Source organism: Cylas formicarius, unplaced genomic scaffold (genome assembly GCF_029955315.1).
Source record: "Cylas formicarius isolate icCylForm1 unplaced genomic scaffold, icCylForm1.1 PGA_scaffold_6__28_contigs__length_40554024, whole genome shotgun sequence".
In the NCBI taxonomy this organism is placed as follows: Eukaryota; Metazoa; Arthropoda; class Insecta; order Coleoptera; family Brentidae; genus Cylas; species Cylas formicarius.
In genome coordinates, this window is record NW_026844347.1 from 1,779,082 (window position 1) to 1,800,451 (window position 21,370).

A 21,370-nucleotide genomic window follows, 5' to 3' on the forward strand; every position below is an offset into this window, starting at 1 on the left:
ATTTATTTTGATGATATCGTGCGCGCATTTTAATTTGAGTTAAGGCCCTTATCCCAAAAAGGACTCGAATCGCAATGTTGACAAAATGGTCTAATTCAATTTTTAAAGTCGCCGTTTTATGCCAGTGTTATAACTGAACCTCACAAATGAGTATGTTATTCTACCCCCACATCAGTGATTCTACAATATAGCTCCGAGAGTCAATTATCAAGAATATTTGGACAATAGCTAATTTGAAACTTTAAATTATATTTATATCTGTATCATCACATCATGCAAAATTGTAATCGATCCTTTCTGATAGTGAGGTTGGCTCAGACACTTACTTGTTGAATCCCTCTGGAGTTGACATACGTACGAAGGGCTCGTCAAGATTACAATTTAAATATTCCACAATTAATCTCTTAGATTAGCTCTTTATTTTTGGGTTTTGGGTTTGAAAATTTTATACACATTACATTTTATAGTCCTAATTTTTTTTGCTTTATATTTATAATATCGATAAAATTTTTATAACTATACAACTTAGTTCAACAATTTTCCTTACTGTTTCATATTGTTTTAAAGTGTATTTTTTATTTAAGAAAGTATTGCACTGGACTGGGATCTTTTTTCCTTAAAATGTCTAATTAAAGCTCTTTCAGGATTGGCAATATTGGTATCTTTCATTGCTGTCAAGTAGATTTTTTAAATTAAGCCATAGTTTTTCGGCAAATTCTTAAAGAGTGTTGTACAAAACGTATTATATTTTTTTATAGTGTTTGAATTGAAAAGTCTAGAGTATATTACAAGTAGAAAAAGGTCTTCCAACTTTAATTCTTTTGCTTTGATTCTAAAACGCAACCATTTTTTAAACAGCAGTTAAAAGTTGCATTAAATTTTGTTAAAAGAATCAAATCAATAGCTCTAAGTTCTGCAAAAATGATGGATAATATTAAATAAAATATTAGCAACAGAAAGCAATATTCGTCGGATATGTAGTTGTTTAGTTGATCCTTAAACTTTCTTCCGGAAGAGAAACTAAATAAGACCCTTAGTTTCTTTAATGGATATCAGCAAATTAGAGTGATGTGAGAAAACCACACCATGCTAAAATACTAACAGCTTTTACGTCAAACCAAACACCCTGTAGTAACATTAAAAGTCGCACATAAACATTTATATTCAGACAACTTCCCAGCATAATGCGTAATACTTATGTAGCAATAACAAAGCTTAAAATTCGTATTGCGTCTTACTTTATTACGTTATACAAATTTTATGTTCTTTCATATATGACTCGCTTTATATAGGTTTGTTTAAGAGATAACGTAAATCGCACAAAGGTTAATAATTGCAGAGGCGTTATTTTCGAACTATTTTAGTACAACCTATATATATATATTACTGTAGCAGTATATCATTATTTTTTACCGTTATCACTAAAACAGAAAAGTAACTAAATAAATAAATAAAAACGGTTCCATAAAAAATAAATATACCAACTATTTTGAAGCATCAATTATTAAATTCTTCTGAGCCAGAACGGTACCGCCTTTTCTTTCCTCGACGGTTTGAGTTTCTTTGTCCCTCAGTATATCTGAAGCTACTCGTCACTGTTTGGCAGGTTCAATCTAGCTCTATAAGGCATTATGTGTGATAAACGGCCTTTTCTAGTGGATGGATGCACTTGATAACACTGCTCCCTGACCTTGTCCTGCCGTCCAGATAGACATGAGGCGAATTGATTTTTTTAGCCTGGGTCAATCAATGTTGTGCTTTACGCCATCGGACCATCCATCCGTAGACTATCATAGGCTTCATGATCATTGAATATCTCAGGCTCGGACCCATAAGCTAGATAATTAGAAGATATTGTTTCATTTTGAAGAAAGGGAGATTTAAATCAATTCAATGTCCTTTTTCGAGCAAATGACTGCGGGAGCTTATTACCATTGACACCACTATCATATAGTGGTGTCAATAGCGCGGTAGGAAGTTGAGTCGACATGCCGCAGCCCCACCACTACGACCAAGTGCCAACCAGATCCTCGAGGGAACAACTCATTGTAAATTTCGGAAGTGCTATATCCTCTACGTAATAAAAAAGTTATTTACCTCAATAAAAATATTTTTAAGCTCTAGGAGGACAAATAAATCTCACGTATAGGGTGGTCTCGCCTCGCAATTAGAATTTTTATCGTCAATTAAATAAAGCCATACGAGAAAATTAATAACTGATGCGCTGCAAGTGTTCGACGGGTACATAGAATAGCAATTAAGAATTTTTCGCGACGCCCTTCGAACGATACGGTTATAATTATATATAGTTAAATACAGAACGTTGTTTTCGTACTTAAATACGAATATTTACGGCTTTAATTAACTATCGACAAGTTAGTATAATAAACAACAGCGAGTAAACATGCATTTGTATGAAACGGTTTTGCACTTCAACTTCTACTTTATAAATGTTCATTAGTTCAATCAATCAAACTCGAAGTATATTTTGATTTATTAAGATAACTTTTAGAACTTCAATAACATTATAATCGAAAAATTCGGGGCAAATTTTAAAATTTTTCATAACTTGAAGATAACAATGAAGATAGATCCACTTCAGGACTGACCGCCACGCTGTCCAGGTGATCCTTTTTTCCTTCCTTCTTGAAGAAGAAAAAATTCCACAAACTAAAAGAAGAACAGATTAATGCGAAGAAGAATCTATAGTAAGTACACAAAAAGTATCTCCCGGATCTTGAAACCCACAAGTGAAACAGAAACAAAATACCTCGGAAATTTTTGCCCTTATGGACGACAGAAGAGAGCATTAAAAGAGCAATTGTTATAGAATATTAAAGATTACTAAACATAATAAGAAAAGCGATACGTAAAAATAAAGAGAACTGAAAGGAGAAAGGAGCACGATAATTTCAATAAGCACAGAAGGTTAGAAATATGATGGGGAATAAATACAACAGAGAACAAGGCATTTTGATAACTAATGTCGACGAGATCATTTTGGATCTAAAGAAAAAATTACATCTTTGGAAGAAATACATGGCGAAACTATTGGAAAATGCAGACTGCTTGATTATGAATTGTTAACAACCTAGGATTGAGTAGAAATAACCCTTAGTGAAGTTCAATGCGTAATGAAACTTGCAAAATTGGTAGATGCTGCCAGACTGGATGAGATTAACTGCGCGCTCTGTTCTGGAGGATCTTTTTAACATCGTTTACAGTACTGGAGTAGTCCCTCAGGAGCGGCTTCTTTGCACGTTCGTAGCAATACCAAAAAAACCTCGTGCTTCCAGATGCGATGACTATCGTCTCATAAAAATCTTCTTAAGAACAACTCACACAAGAATTTATAAAAAATGTGACTTCGCACAGCCAGTTTGGATTCCGTACCGCCGTAGAAACCAGGGAAGCTCTATTTGCGTACGTACATGTGCAAAGATATGAGGATGTTCACCAGAAAGTATTTGCCAGTTTCATCGATTAATGCCTTCGATAATTTAAAACATGACAAGTTACAAGAAAACAGTGGACCGGAAATAACTAAAGAAGAGGTCATCCATGCTATAAAAATCACAAAAGATGGAAAAGCTGCAGGGCCTGATGAGTTACCTTCTGAAATTCTCAAATTGATAGAAGAGGAAAACATACACAGTCTAACAGATCTGTTCAACACCATATACAAAACAGGTATTATACCCAGGGAATGGTTGCTATCAGCGTTCGTCACTATCCCAAAAAAACATAATGCAAGGCAATGCACAGACTTTCGAACAATCAGTCTAATGAGTCATACGCTAAAAATATTTCTGAAAGAGATACATCACAGGATATACAAAACATTAGAACAAGATATCAGCGAGACTCAATTCGGTTTCCGAGGTGGCTTAGGCACAAGAGAGGCAATATTTGCCTTGAACGTTCTCGCCCAACGATGTATGGATCTTTATATATGTTTCATTGATTACAACAAAGCCTTCGATAAGGTCCGACACGAACAACTTATCCAGCTTCTGAAAGAGAAGAACTTATACACCAGAAATATAAAAATTATTACGAATCTTTATTTTAATCAAAAAGCAGTGGTAAAAATAGAAGGGAATAACACCGAAGAAATAGAAATCCGTCGAGGCGTTAGGCAGGGGTTAACCTTTACTCAGAGGAAATAATGAAACGATCATTGGACGATGAAACGAAAGGACTAAAGATTAACGGAGTGCCTATCAACAATATAAGATATGCGGATGATACGATCCTGATAGCTACCAACCTAAACGAATTACAGATTGCAGTAGACAAAGTTAATACATCGAGTGAAGAGTTCGGACTGTCACTAAACGTAAAAAAGACAAAATTTATGATAATATCAAAAAAACAAAAAACAAAAAACAATTCACAAATTCATATAAATAACTACTCCATAGAAAAAGTTGACAGTTATAAATACTTAGGTACAATTGTAAATAAAAATAACGACTGCTCTGAAGAAATCAAAACTAGAATAGGACAGGCGAGAACAACATTTGTGAAAATGAAAAGAGTGCTCTGTGGCAGCGATCTCAGCTTGGATTTAAAAATCAGAATGGTGCGATGCTATGTTTTGTCGGTACTGTACTATGGTGTACAGAGGCTTGGACTCTGAAGAAACTGGACATAAGGAAACTGGAGGCGTTCAAAATGTGGTTGTACCGTAGAATACTTAAGGTAAAATGGACCGATAAAGTGACCAACATGGAAATCCTGAAAAGAATAAAAAAGGAAAAAGAAATTATCAATACGGTAAAAAAGCGTAAACTTCAGTACCTTGGACACGTCATGAGAGGAGAAAAGTACCAACAACAAGAAGGCGTCACTCATGGATGAGAAACTTACGTGACTGGTTCGGGTGCACCACAAACCAACTATTTCGGTATATATATATATATATATATATATATATATATATATATATATATATATATATATATATATATATATATATATATATATATATATATATATATATATATATATATATATATATATGTATATAACATAACATTTTACAATAATGCAAGATAAACTTGTGGGACGAGAAAGCATTGGAAGACGTGACACTTCCTGGTTGAAGGACTGTCGCCAATGGTTTCTGCTTTCATGTAATGAATACAGAATATTTAGAGCAGCGGCCTGTAAAATTAAAGTAGCCACGATGCTCAGCAACCTCCCAAGGAGACGCTGAATACAAGAAGAAGATAGCTGACGTTGGCAAATCGTGATTGAAAAACTTCCAAATTAAATTTTCTAGTCGTAAGTATAGTAAAAAATCTGAGACCAGTTTTACTCGTATAATAACATCAGATTTTACAGGCTATCAACGAATCAAGCAGTAGTTTTACAAAATACATTTGGCATAGAGCAAAGATCGAATAATTTGCTGTTCGGATTCAAAGATCAACAAATAAGTGGTTATTTATTTAAAATTAATCGATCAACATCAAGCACGTAATTAATGTAGTTTTCCCATGTTACAAACTGTGTTACTTTTAATCTGATCAAAAATATGTCTTAATTAAGTGAAATAAGTAGAACAAAAATATTGTATATTTTTCATAGAAACTTAGCTGAAACTGTATTGGTTTCTTTTCATTTTCATTTAAGCTCTGAAGTTAATTGTCAACTTATTAGCATTAATAATAAATATTATGACCACAAAATGTGATTTTGAAGTGTTACTGATTCAATATGATATCTTTGAAAACTATTATACAGGGTCTGTTTAGTTTGTGTGTATTTTCTTAATTAATTTATCAATTTTACGAATTTTATTTTATATCTCATGAGCTTAACTCAAGTTTCGCTTACGTTTATTTAAACAGAATCTATAAATCTCTAAGAATATCAAAAAATAATTAAGTGGGTGTTTGGTTAGTTTTGGTCAGTTATGCTGACCAAGCTTTTTCGGTTATGACAGAGAAATACTTCGCTATACATATAGCTTAATAAAATTGAATATTTTGAATTTTTTGGCAGTTCCTATTTTAAAATTTCAACAAATTTTTATATTATGGAATTTCAATAATCACTAATGTAAAATACTGTATTATAAAACAAGCATGATAAACGCCAGGGTGACAATATTTCATATTTTTAGCTGAGGATAAGACCTTTCATTTTAGATAGGGCTAGAATTATGTAACAAGGTAATTCTATAATTTGAAACTTTAAAGAATTTAAAGAGGTACATACATGTTTGTTGTGCGTTGTTTAATTATAGTTGGGCATAATAAAACAAATGACTTTAATAAAAAATGTTTACGGCATTTTGGTATTTTCGAGGTTACGTTTTTTAGATGACGTTTCTAGGAAGAAAAAGTTAATAGTCATGTCAGTGTGTGACGCAAAACCCATCAATATTATTTACGATAAAACGCAAAATTTTTTATAAACGTTTTTTTTTTTCGAGGTTATCGCTAAAAATATTGCATAGGTATTAGTGGCCGAGTCTTCAAATATATAATTTTTTCAATTTATCAACTCAATATTTTTTTATATTTTAGTCTTTAAAACAAAGTATTTTCCTGAGATATCTTTATAAGAACTTTTTGTCTAAATAATAAAAACTGCTATTCAATTAAAATTTGCATATTTGTAGTGTAGTACTCATATTACTAACTAGAAAAACTTCAATTTGCTTTCCATTAATCGCTCACTTAGCAAAACCCAGTAGCACTTTGCAGAATTCTGATTTTTAACCCTGACACATTATTAAGACATTACATGAACCTAGAGTTATAATTATTTTAAACACGTTCGGGTGTTTTACATTATATGACTTATGAAATCCAAGTTGAGACCTTAACCTAGAGGAGCAGACATTCATTATATAGAAGTGGGAAAGAACACAAAATATTTTCCTCGAATATGAATGCAAGCAGAAGTTGGAACTTGCTAAATATTTCGTTAGGTGAATACTAATTACTTGCATTGAATACGACCACCTGAATGTTAGGATTTTACAGTTTTTACCGTGAGTCATCAAAAACTATCATTCGTGTCTAGATTTTCACGAAATACATTATCTCGAGTACGGCTACACTTTTTTTAGAAATAGTATACTAAATATTAGAGTGTTTAACTAAGAGTTGACCATATGATAACTGGAAGAACTGTAGCACAAAATGTGAATATTTAATCTAAAACAAAAAAAATTCCTCCTTACCCAGATAACTGATTTCATCTTGGAAAATGTCTTTCCGTACACAGAGGCCTGCCGTAGTAATTAGTAATTTCTTTTATTGTGCTCTTAATTCCATACACAGTTAATGTTTATTTCGCAGGAGCTTCGTTAATAATGTAATAATAAATTTCATTCACGTTCTATATATTAATTTCACTAGTTTCCCTTACAAATCCTTAATTCGTGTCAATGGTTATTAAATTATCTTTTATTAGCATTATTTATCATCAACTTGATTCATTCAATAACGATACTTATTTAAAATAAGCAATACAGTGATATTAGACATTTTACTTAAATGCAAATAACAAAAACAAAAATGTGTGATGGCAAAAAAAATATTTTTCACCATTTTTGTTCATTTAAGTTTATATTTATTGAACTGATTAACCAGTTGAAAATTTCAAAGGTTGAAAATTAACAAATACGTATTGGAATTTAAATTGTGACTACTGAATAAATTCAGTAATGATAGACCGGCTACAAGTAGACCTTAAACAAAAAAAACGACAATCAATGGAAATATATTTTAAGTTTTATATCCTCTTGGAAAACGTATTTGCACTCTGAATCATCGCATGCTTCGTATAAAGTCCGATTGATATCCGGAAGATTAATTTTGCCGCACTGTGTGTATAATTATTGCAAAATGCAGCGGCTTTCAAAAAACCGTGAACGGCAGAAATAAGTTATATAATATTTGAATGCTTTAATTGTTAACTATAAAATGCAGATATACTGATATATTGATTAACTGTTTCATGCGTATAAGAGTACTTAAAAATAAATAAATAATTTTCCTTCCCTATTATCGCAGCACACTTCTCACTGTTATTACTAAATTATTTGTTTTAAGGTCAGTTTAATGGTCTACACGTTTTATGAATTTCAGTAATCAGTTTCTGTACCCATCTGTGTAATATTGTGTAAATAGTGGAAGAACACAAAATTTTTCGCCATCACTGACAGATCCGATTTAAATAAAAATAAAATTTATAAAAAACAAAAAAATATTTAATTGTTTCTTTTGCTTATACTATTATATATATATATATATATATATATATATATATATATATATATATATATATATATATATATATATATATATATATATATATATATATATATATATATATATATATATATATATATATATATATATATATATATATATATATATATATATATATATATATATATATGGGGTTTGTTACAGCTCGCGCCGTTTTCCCTCTCTCAACCAGACTCTCCATTCATCTTTGTCATTCCAATCTCCGTCTTCCAACCCCCTTTCCTCCATGGCTTCATCTATTTCATCCCTCCACGATCTTCTGGGTCTTCCTCTCTTTCTACGTCCCATAGGGCTCCACTCTGTGATTTTCTTTATCCACCGTCTATCGTCACTTCGTCTGACATGACCATACCATTTAAGCTGTTTTTCTGCTATTGTAGTTAATAAGTCTTTTTCTACATTCATTTGCCTCTTGATTTCTGCGTTACGTATTCTATCCATGCGTGTTCGTTGGCAACACCTTCTCCAATATTCCATTTCTACGGCGGTTACTTTAGATTTGTTCTTTTTGTTCAATAGCCAGGTTTCTGCTCCGTATGTAATTATACTTTCTACTATTGTCTTAAATATTGTTGTTTTTGTTTTCTTTGTTAATTTCTTGTTCCATATAATGGAGTTCAGTTGTTTTATACATGTTCTACCCTGACCTAGTCTAGATTTGATTTCTTCTTCTGTTGATCCATCTTTTGTTATTATACACCCTAAGTATTTAAATTTGTCTGTTGCTTTTACAGTTGTGTTTTCATCTATTTCCAAATCTTCGATTTCCCCTTCTTTTGTTGTTAGATATTCTGTCTTTTCGAAGTTTATTTCCAAACCTACCTTCTCATATTCCTCTTTCAGCTTTCTGAGCATGTAACTCAAGTCGTCTTCATCCTGGGCTATGACCACCTGGTCGTCGGCAAAGCTTAGGGTGTATAAGTGGTCGTCGCGTACTGGGACTCCCATACCTTGACATTTTCTTTTCCATTGTGTTAGCGTCCTCTCAAGATAGATTTTAAACAACGTTGTTGATGTAGGGCATCCTTGTAGTAGGCCCTTTGATGTTGTGAATCGATTTGTGTACCTATTACCTATTTTAACCGACAACTCGTTGTTCTTGTACATTGTATCTACGGCTTTTATTAGTTCTCTTTCTATCCCAATATCTTCCATTGCTTTCCAAAGTTGTTGTCTGGGTATAGAGTCATAAGCTTTTCTTATATCTATGAATGCTAAATGGATGTCTCTGTTTTTAGCTTTTTTCTTTTCGATAGTCTGCCTTACCGTATATATCTGATCAACGCATGACTTCCCTGCCGTGAAACCGACTTGATCTTCACCTATTTTCCCTATTATCTGGTCTTCTATTTTGTTTTTGATTATCTTTCCATATAGTCTTCCCATGCTTGATATAATGCTAATTCCTCTGTAGTTGGTACACTTCCTACGATCCCCCTTCTTGAAAATAGAGCTTATATATGCCGTAAAAAATATTTAGTTGTTTCTTTTGCTTATACTATTATCATTACAAAATTAGTTAAGTTTTAGTTTGAAAACAATTCATAAGCAATAATTTTAACATAAAGTTATCCATGGTGCTATTTTGCATATATTTTTAGTTAAAATACATGTTTAAAGCCCTTAAATGCCTCATACTTAAAGGTCGGCGTTTAATAGGGCTAGAATTATTGCATTGCATGAAGATCTTTCTGGACATCAAATGATGTTTCTCCCATAAATATAAGATGTTACCATGAACAGTATCCAAATAATGCGCACATTTTGCGCAACCCAAACGAAATTTTGCGCATACTTTTTGAAATGTAACACATATTTGTAAAGGTGGGAAAATTTGACGTTTCTCCTTCATCGATATGAATTTTTGGGTTGGGGAAATTTTTGAAAATTAGGAGGGAAAAATAGGATTAATGTGGGAGAATGTACAAAACAAAAATGTGTCAAAAAATTCGTTCGGGTTGCGCAAAATGTGCGCGTTATGTGGGTTTTGTTTACAGTGGTATCGTTTACACATGTTAAATTGTTAGTCGAACAACGATAAGCGGGGATATTGATTGCCGTTTTAGTTCCGGTTGAGGAAGAGTGACAGATAAAAGACAAGACCTCTGCCTTGCTCAGCATGCCAGGAGAAATCGCTCAACCTGCATTCGAGAACAACGATTTCAATTTAAAGGTAGATGTCATCAAGTCATCAAGCCAGACAATTAATACGGCCACGAAGGGTTCCATAATTAAATTTGCCACAAAGGGGAAGACGATTAGAATAGACTAGATAGCATCAGGGTTAGTTGTTAGCTCAGTTAAGATGCGTTCTTTATTGAGAATTACCTGATAGCAGGATGCATCGACCTGTTCATGGATTAATAAGAAGTAGAGGAAAAAATGCTCATAATTAAATTGTTATTATTAACAAGGTTTCTATTTGCATTTCTACCTAATTGCAAAAAAAAATTAAAAAAATCATTTCACAACTCAAATAGGCTGGGGTGCAATATGACCTTATATTCTGCAGGCAAACTCAGATATTCTTTATTTAATGATTATGTCTTTTTTGTAAAGCCGAATAATGACTTTTGCTAGCAGAAAAAGTGTATAACGTTAATATAGTTTCTTTGTTTTGCACCCGCCCATCAGCATCGTTACATATGGGAATACATTTTGACATCAGCCACGTGATAATTGTCAAAATAGCCAAAAAAGTATTTAGAATGGTGCTGTATATGAAATTAAAATGATAATAACGAGGGCATTTCCTCTTAATTAGAACACTGCAAGTGAACTATGCAATTAATCTTTTTCATTTGAAGAATAAAATAAATTTGTTCTCACTAAATCAATCATTCGCGCCTCAATAACAATATGAGAATTGTTGAACTGAACTTACCACTATCTTAATATCGCATCTTAAGATTATCTTATCATTTGTTGAGTAAGCTTGCTAACAGTTTCCACAGCAGCTTTCTTTTCATTTAATGATCGAATAATAAATTTAATTTTGGAAAATCAAAGAATATTTAAGGTGGTTTTCGCTATTTCCTCGCCTGAGAAATTATTATTTAGTAATATGTTACAATAATTAGGCAACTACAAGTGGTATAATAAAATGTCAATTTTACTCGGAAGCAACTATTGACTCCGATATTTTATTGAATCGGCAGGTAAAATAGGAACAGGGATTTAGTGCGAAAACTGGTATCTCGATTTGCGTCACCAAATGCCACTAAGATGGAGGGTCCGAAACTGGTTTCGTCTTTATGTCTGTTTAAATAAAGTGTATGCGTCGTAAATTTGATTGCAATAATATATCAGATAAACTCGTACTTTCCTGAAGAAGTTAATGAACGGGGACACAACCTTTATTTTCCATACAGTCACGCATGTATTTTTAATTTTTAAAGCCAAACAACATTATACGTTACAACGTGTTGTTTATTGCGTAAATGATTATTAATAGTTTTTTATTAATTATATATAAATGACATTTTATGCTGTGAGAAATCTGTTACAATATTTCCAGCGAAATTTAAAAACAACCGATTAATAAGTGATTAGTTCCAAAAAATCCAAGAATCCGCCATATTTTTTCTACCAAAATCTCTAATAGTACTTTTTTAATATTCACACCGGAAAATGCCAAAAAACATCATGTTAGCCGAATGCGCCAGTTGAATACTTAACTGACACAAAAGGTTTATTAAAAACGATCAAAAAACTACAGATTTTACTATTGTTGAAAGTGCTTAATGTGTACACATTGTACATGCTATTGCTATATATTAAAAATACATTAGTTGTATCTATCTATGTTGATGTTGATATTGTCTTAGAAGTCACCAAAAATACTATTTACAAATCTTCTGGATTCCTCCTGCGTCAGTCAAACTTGCTGACGTATCGCCCATCATCCTGTTATATTCTTCAGTTAAGCAGGAGGAATCCAGAAGATTTGTAAATAGTAGCTTGTGGAAGTTTCTTTGAAAAAGTTTACCAAAGAAATATTTTTGCAAAGGACACGGTTTAACCATTAAAGAAGTAAAAACCAGCAACCAATTTAAAATATTTATGAATGGTTTGGTTTCCAAACATGTTTGACGCTTGAAAATGTCAAAGGTGTGCGATGTCACCAAAATGAAGTTAAAGTCAATTCACACATTAAAACAACCCAAAACCATTTAACTGCTTAAATAATCTGACGTTTCTAGGTAAAAATTTTACGCACCTTAATGAAGATCAGAACGATTGTATACCTAAAAATTATTCAAACACTGAAGCAACGCGCTTCATTTTTTTTTCGATTTTTGTCCTTTGTCCTTTATTCTATAGTTTCCAATATTCCCAATTCCCTTTAAGCGTTAAAATTATTAACGGTTTCAGCAACAAAATGCTATGAATTGAACTACTACTTATGTGTTATGTAATTTACTTTCATTTGCTGTGTGAAGTAGGGCGTAAATGTTATTCCAATAAGTTGCTTTTGCTAGATAATCCTGTGTATGTAGTATACAGTGTCTTTAAATAGGACCGCATCATACTATTATTACAAACAATTGTAATAATAAGTTTTCTGGAAATTCCCACAAACAATGTCAATTAAAATAAATATTAAACAAAAATAAATGATCTTACTCTGATTTTTAAATTTTAAAGAAATATGAGCGGCTTGATGGTGATCAATGTTATGTGCTACGTAAAAACAACGGTCAAATATGTATGGCAACCCGGTAGTAATTTCTGTTTGAGTAAATAATATAATGATGCTATAAACTTTACAAAAAATCTGTTGCATGAAAAAGAATATCACATATCGCGCAACTTTGATGCAATCGGCGATGTCCTCACGATTTTTTTCGTAGACCTTAAAATACTTTCGGTTATGCTTCGAGTAATTTACCATTTCATCACACAAGCTCTGTCGTTCAAGGCTTTATGTTACAGCAGACGGTGTCGAAGAGATCTGGCTGTTTCGCGATTTCACAATTTATTTTAATGCCAACGTATTTCATTTAAAATTTGTGCTTTATTTATTCGAAATTTACTAAAAATAAAAATTTTGCAGTTGTCTCGCGACATTGATAATTTTTCAAAATTGACATTTTCTCGATCAGCGTGCAATCTGCAAGTACAAGTTTGGCAACGCTTCCATAAAAGCTTAATCAGAAATACTCGTAACGCGGTTAATCAATTATAATTGGATTGAATAAAATCGGTTCAGTTCTCGGAGTGCACATAATAAATTTTTGATTGTGTGAAACTATAATTTACATATAAATTTTCATAATATTTTTCAGTCATGAATGAATGAAGAAACAAAGTAAAGAAACGAATCTAAAATGATCGAAATTAACGCCAACCGGAAAGAGTGATGAAATAGACTAGAAAAAAAAGATATTGTCAAGGTAAATTTTAATAAAAAAATAATTCTTCACGGTTTTACATTTACCTAGATGTAATTAACTAATTGTGTAACGCCACCGGCAGCGGCGGCAAAAAACGGGAACACTTTTCTTAGTATGCAAGCAATAAAAAATATCATAATCACACTTCTGGCTTTTAGCTAAGAGGATAATTGCTTCGGCGTATCTTGGAAATATAAATACAGAAACAGATCAATGAAAATAGAAATTAAATCATAAACATAGCACTCTATTTAAAATTTTATTAAAAGACATGTAAAATTTAATTCTTACACTGTTGACATTGTCATCACGTAGTCATTTTCGAAGCCCATTTACACTTATTAAAATTATATTCTGATAATATCGAAAAAAAAATTTTCAAACAATTCTCAATAAATTATTTTGTTTTAAATTAGAAGAGCAAAAAAATTAACGAACTATTAACTTACCTGCACCACCAGAAAATATGCACGTGCTTTGATATATCCAGAATTTTCTGTTAAATATTTGTTGAAAATTTGAAAGGGAAAGGTACCATCAATTTCTAGGTAAAACCTGATTTTCTGCATCTCTTTGGAAGATTACTTACTTGACAGGCAATCAAGTGAGTCCGACATGATTAGCAAAGATACCTTTAATAATTGAACTGAGTTGGCTTTTACTTGATGAAAATCCATTTATCAAAATAAATAAGAACTAAAAGTTCAGATTTTCACGAAATTATATATTTTGACAAGACAATTGTTTCGACAACAGCGTGTCTTTATCAAATGCTATTAAATGATAAAGACACGGTGTTGTGAAAATTTCGTGAAAATCTGAACTTTTAGTTCTTATTTATTTTGATACTTTTAATACTTCACTTGAATATAAGGGGGATACTCTAAATTTAGCCAATCAACGTCAATTATCTCCAATGGTGCACTTTTATTATTGAGAAACTTCGGTAAACTAAACTGTACAAAATTAAAAAAAAAAAATTTCAAAAAAACAAAAAATTCAATACTTCAATACTGACAAATCAGACAACAATAGGCAGCCTATTTTACAATACACACAAAACTTTTACTTCCAACTATTCTCATAAGAATTGGGGGCTTCTACCAATAAAAAAATCCTAATAAAGCTATAAATGAGCCGTTTGCATTTTTATCGTAACAAACACATGAATTAGAGGGAGATTTAGATGTATCGGTGTATAGAGTCAACAGAGGGTACCAGATATTGTATTAATATCTAAATTTTATATTGTTATTTTTATTTGTTATATTTGTTGGTAACTTATTGTTGGGCTTGATTTGTGACATTAATAGAGTTTTTTCAACATCAAAGATAATTTATAGGTTCGTCCCAACCGCTGTCAAGTACGTGAATTATTTTTAAAGTGGCTCCAAATTTGAACTTGTGAATTGTTTCAAAACTGTTTGTGACTTGAAGTGAGGCTTGATTCTTAAAACTTGTTACCTCCAAGATGAAGTGTCCTTTGGTGTAACATATAAGGCGTTATATAAGGTTATTAGTAAACTAATCAGAAGGACTTGTCTAAACCGTCATTAAGCAATTGAGAATATTTTTAACGCTAGCCCGGCCAACGCTAGAATTTTAGGGAATCACCAGAAAATTGTAAGTGTAGCATTTATAGGAAGACAGATGAAAAGGTTAGTAGCCATTTTTTTTCAATAAAATTAATCATTGCAGACGATATTTACAATAAACAACATATTTGAGTTTATTCAGTTTGAACTAGTTTCACCTAGAACGCGCCGGTTACTCTCAAAGAAGAAATAAGATAAAACAAAATAAACAAAAGTATGCTACCACATTAAAAATAAACCCTTTTAGGCAGACGAGTTTTCGGTTAATTTTTGTTTCTTTTCAGACACTGATTTAGCCTAGGACTTCCCCGCTTAGGACTGTTTTTTAACGTTTTTCCCTGCTTGTAAGAGTTGCCCGAGATAAGTGGGGTATTGCTGGGTAGTGTAGTTCCTTGAATAAAAGAAAGACTCCATCCAGATCATTATACTCCTATTCAGCACTTAATGTCTCAAGATTTATCAGCTCCCCTATACGGTCATGTGAAAAGACTTTCTCAATTAATGAGAAAATTTTAAATGAAATTTAAAATTTGAAACCAGCGACTTTATATGAGACGTGTATCTCTAGTTGTCAGATTGCCCGTTCTTTTGGAATCCCTCTGTATATTCTGTAAATGTTGGTAAAGAAACGAAAAGTGGACAGCCTGTATTTTCCCGACTTCCGAGGTACCCATGACGTACACGTTCGTCTTGGACGTACCGCATACTCGTTTGACTAAAATGAACCTGCCTCCAGATAGATCGACCGAAGTCGAGGGTTTGCGATCGGTGGGGAACCGCCAACCCTCCCGCGGATACGCAAAAAAGGAAAAGTAGACTTGAACGGTCAGTATGACGAGAAACCTTCCTTCAAGAACGTACGACCAGCTATAGGTAGTACGCGTCTGTCCGTCAACTGAGTGGTGCGTGTGAGTGGGCCGTTACGGATTACCACCGTCATCTTATACCGAGTGCCTGGTGGGTTCTATAGAGTGGATTTATATCGGAAAAATGTGGATTTGATCGGTCGACATCGTATAAACCGATACGAGATTTTAGCTTCAATTTCCGTTCGTTTCGCTATTTCGAATAGCCGAGGTAAGTCGCTGAATGCTGACCGAGGGTTTCTCCGCTTTTGTTTTTCGTCGACTTAGCGGTTTTCATTTTGTTTACTTTTATTAATACGCTGCAGTGTGCAGTTTTCAGAATTAGTTAGACTGACAAATACAATACGGGTGTTGAGGAAAATGTTAGCAATTTGTCGGATTTCCAAGAAACCCAAAAATTAACGTGATAGTACTACTATACAATTTTTTATTACAATCCCTCCCATATTTGCCCCTAAAGGCCGCCGCTGGCAATCTTCATTCAGGTATTCGATATATCTTAAAACAGCGTTCTTCACATATATTCACCTATTTTTAATTTCGGTTAGGTTTGGTTCGAAAGGGGCGGCTGAGTTGTATACCTTAAAGCTTATATTTTATAAACCTTGTACTAAACTTAACAGGTTGTTTGGAACAATAATTGCCGAACAACATTGTTTTCCTTTTCCACAAACATTTCAATGGTTTTTTCTTTACATTCTTTTTTCGAAAAAAAATTATAAATATCTAAAATGGTATTGTACCGTGCGTTCAATTTATCTTGATAACATTTTAATTGACTGTAATTTTTTTGTTTTTAGAGATATCGAGGTAAACAAAAAAAAAACAAAATGTAGGGTTAGTAGCCAAGTTCTTTTCCAAATTTCTGGCATATAAGCCTACTTCATATTTTTTTAATACACCCTGTATATTATATATGTATGTATGTATATTATATATGTATATAAAAATTTCGTATTTTTGCAGATTTGTCAAAAACGAGTGAACTAAAATATGAAGTGGTACATAATTCCAATCCACATATATAATATAGAGGGTGTTCTATTTAAAAAAATATGTGTAGGCTTGTTGTCAGAAAATTGAAAATGTTTTGTTTTATACGTCGAGTGGAAAAAAACTTGGCTACTAACCCTATATTTTGTTTTTTTGTTTACTTTGATATCTCTAAAAACAAAAAAGTTACATCCAATTAAAATATCAAGATAAATTGATCGCACGGTACCTACTTCCTTTTTATCGAAAATTAATATATAAGTTCCTCTGCGCAGTGATATACGCTAAAATGGGACTTCCTATTAGCGAATTCCCCTTCAAAATATATTTTTGTTTTGTATACTTACCTACTCGGGGTTGTATTTAAATGATACGACTTGAGTTAAACGAACATTTTCTGTCAACTTTTATATCAATAGTTTTTGATTTTCGTTTGGTTTTTTTTATTATTTTTTAAATCGATTTCAAAATTTTAACGATTATTTCAAACGTACAAAATTTACGACTTTTAGATAAATTTGATTAAAAAAAGAGAAAAAAGAGGGAAATAGAAATAAAAAATATTTATTCCTAGTTCTTAAATAATCAGATCGGATATTACGTCAATTTAAGTTTGAAAAAGATGTATAAAAATTCTTTCGAACCTAACGATCCAATTGAGTGGATGTACATATACAAAACTACGCCTAATAAACAGCACGACATCCAAAGATAGATTTTTCGCATACTTAAATGGCGGAATTTTAGGAACTGGGGCAACATTAAATGTACAGCGAATGTTATGCTAAGTTTGTACTGTAGAAACTATGTCGATGAATAACCAAAAACAAACATAGAATTTTGAGCTAACATAAATGTGATAACTAGTAAGTAAATCATTTATGTAACATCAGCATTTACCGATTGATGTTATTCATTTGGTAAACGAATGTCTGGACGCAATAAAAATAACATTCCTGTACATTCTCGTGATTTGAATAGTAAACTCGGTGTACATACATGTTGATGATGAGTAAGCAGTGATTGCCAATCTCTTATTTTGATTTCGTTTTATGTACGATTTAACGCGCCCAATTTGAATAATAGTGATTAAAACTAATAAGAGTTTAGAATAAAGTGGTTAGTGTACCCCGCGAACAGAGCTACGCGTTTCTTTTGAATGTCAGTCGTTTGGAAATGAGCTGCTGAGAAATAATGATGTTTATTTTAAAAAAATAAAACAAGCATTTGATCAAAACTCAAGATTGCATGAATTCTTAGTGGTGTCACTACTACTACTGATATTGGTCTTCGAGATGTATTATTCACTAAATGATTATTAAGGGTCGCACCTGCGACTTTTAATAATCATTGCTGACAAAATTGGTTTAGGACAAAATTCGCGGTACTCCATGTATAAACCAATAACACAAATTTAACACGTTCGTTCGTTGTAAAAATGGGTTGTAAATTTGAAATCGTTAAAAGTTCAAGGTTTCATGTGCTATTAAGCAAAAACACGTTAAACTACTTACATCTTAATATTTATTTGCAACTGTCTAATTACACATAGCAAGCAAAAAGAACTATTAACGAAATTGTTTAAAATGTTAAAGAATTATTTAAGTAATTTAACTGTCATATAAACTGAACATATTTATCCAATTATCTATTTCATCATATTAAAAAAACAAGATCGTAATATTCTCAAACAATTTCAAACTGAGTGATTTAAAACACTATTGGTATTTTGACGTTTGTCAGTTCTGATGGTCACATCGCACATCACTCAATGAAAGTATTCCTGCAGTTTTGCAAAAGCGTTACCAAAAGCTAATGTTTGAATGCAACATGTTCCGAAACTCGTTTAATTAATATTATTATAGATTCGTCACTATCGTTTGTATACAATAATAATTAGGTAAATTTTCTTGAGCTTATATTACATAAAAGTGTGAATTATAAAAATAGATGTAGTAAATTTTTATCGCACCGTTTTTGTTTTACGTTACTGGTTAAAGAGTTTTTCTACTCTCGTCTGTAAAATACCTAATTACGCACCGATCTAGCGTGCGGGAAACGTCACTTTACCACGTCAGTTTCGTCTCCCACGAATCCGAGCCTCTTCGGACATTTGCGGGATTCTACCGCACGGGTTTGGGAGCAATCGGATGTTTTCGGAGATATTTCCCACGCTTTGCATTTTGACGTTTATCAATTCTGACAGTCATGTCAGTGAATGTATTCGTGTTGTTATGCGGAAATGTACCCAAAAACCAACGGTCGTAGAACAAGTATAGTATGCAACACGTTCGGTAAACTTTTTAACTCACTCGTTTATTAAACACTCGCTCTGCTCGTGTCAAATAAACTCGTGAGTCAAATGCCGTTTACCGCACTAGTGGCATAATATACTATTGTTTGTTACTATTTTAAGTGAAAAATATTAAAATGTCATTAAACAACTCTGTATGTAATATAAAAATGTAGGATATGGAAGCACACAACATAAAACAAAGCTATATTTGCATTGCTTATTGTTTCGTTATATGGTGAAAAAAAATCTAAAAATTCTAGATAAAGAAATAGGTAAATTTCATTGAACTGCTATGACAAATTTCTGAAATATAACACAAAGATAAAATAAACGCCAAATTTGATAAACAAACGAAAAAATCTAAAACCGAGTTTTCTTAATGGTGTTTTGGCAGCAGAAGAGTGGGGCGAGCGCATAATAGACGAATAGAAAAACAAAATTATATACAAGTAATGAACGGTTAGGTTAAAATGGATATAAGCTAATCGAATTAAAAAATGTGGCCACAGCATGGCGCAGAAGAGCTCAATGTGACTAAGCGATGACAGCCATAAACGCAGGATTAATATGGAACAGAGACTCAAGAATAAGAAACAAGAGAGAGAAAAGGTCAGCAAGAAATACACTTTTAAAAAGTATGATAATAGCACCTGATGTTTTGTAGTTTCTAAGTAAAAATTTAAATCCAATTAGGAAAAGTTACGGCTTTTCATCGTTCATTCGATATTTAAGTAATACGTAACGATTCTTGCCATCACGTCATCGGGAATATTCCTTTAATAGCTCGGAAATTTTTTGATTTGCCGAAATATGGATTTGTTAAGCTCACATAAAAGTTGACCAGTTTCGGGTTTTATGTTAAGTTTCAAACGAGTTAATTTTGACTAAAAAAAGTGTTATCTACATACATAATTTATGGGGAAAACCGTAACGTGAAATTTCATGGTTTTTGAGATATTATTGTTACATAAATTTCACATTTTGTAGCTATTACTTTTGATACTGAACCTGACGGGCTCACATAGTCTGTCACAAACATTAATTTAAACAATTGAAATTTTAAAAAGCACAAAATTATTATTTACAGAATATCACATTAAAAGTTTAGTAAAACTTAAACGCGGATAAATATGTGAAAAATCGTCCTTGTTTTTAATTTTAATAGATGAAGATAAAATGTACAAAACCTTTTTTTGAGAGTCACCAGTTGAAGAAGCCAACAGGATGATTGGCGAATAATTTTTAGGTTTACAATCGTTCTGATTTTCATTAAGGTGCGTAAAATTTTTACGTAGAAACGTCAGACTATTTAAGCAGTTAAATGGTTTTGGGCTGATTTAATTCACTTTGGTGGCATCGCGCAACTTTGACATTTTCAAGCGTCAAACATGTTTGGAAACCAAACCATTCATAAATATTTTAAATTGGTTGCTGGTTTATACTTATTTAATGATTAAACCGTCTCCTTTGCAAATATATTTCTTTGGTAAGCTTTTTCAAAGAAACAGAATTGACAAATGTCAAAATTCAAGGCGTGGAAAATATCCCCGAAAACATCCGATTGCTCCCAAACCCGTGCGGTAAAATCCCGGATATGTCCGAAGTGGCTCAGATTCGTCGGAAACGAAACTAAAAGTGACGCTTCCCGCACGCTAGATCGGTGTGTCATTAGCCATTTTACAGACGGGAGTAGAAAAATACTTTTACAGCAGCCAGTGGACGTTTCTTGATATGATGATAATATAATGATTTTTTTAATACATTGCCATAATAATCACATGCAGTTAATAATTAATGAAGGTATATTTGAGACACTGGAACTGTATATAGAAGTTATATATGGTTAACAAAAAAAAGTTATCAGCTTCTTTCAATACCACCAAACTCCATCCTTACACTCGGTCTATTCAGGGTTTTTCTTCGGTATTAT

General features: G+C 32.3%; 1 protein-coding gene across 1 annotated transcript in view; it reads left to right on the forward strand.

The window, feature by feature from the left end:
- Window positions 1–16,039: 16,039 nt before the first annotated feature.
- Window positions 16,040–21,370, forward strand: part of LOC132703036 (ABC transporter G family member 20-like) — a 40,301-nt gene continuing 34,970 nt past the window's right edge. The window contains exon 1 of the mRNA XM_060672061.1: window positions 16,040–16,362. The gene's annotated coding sequence lies outside the window, so the exon portion shown is untranslated. The remainder of the gene's footprint in view (window positions 16,363–21,370) is intronic.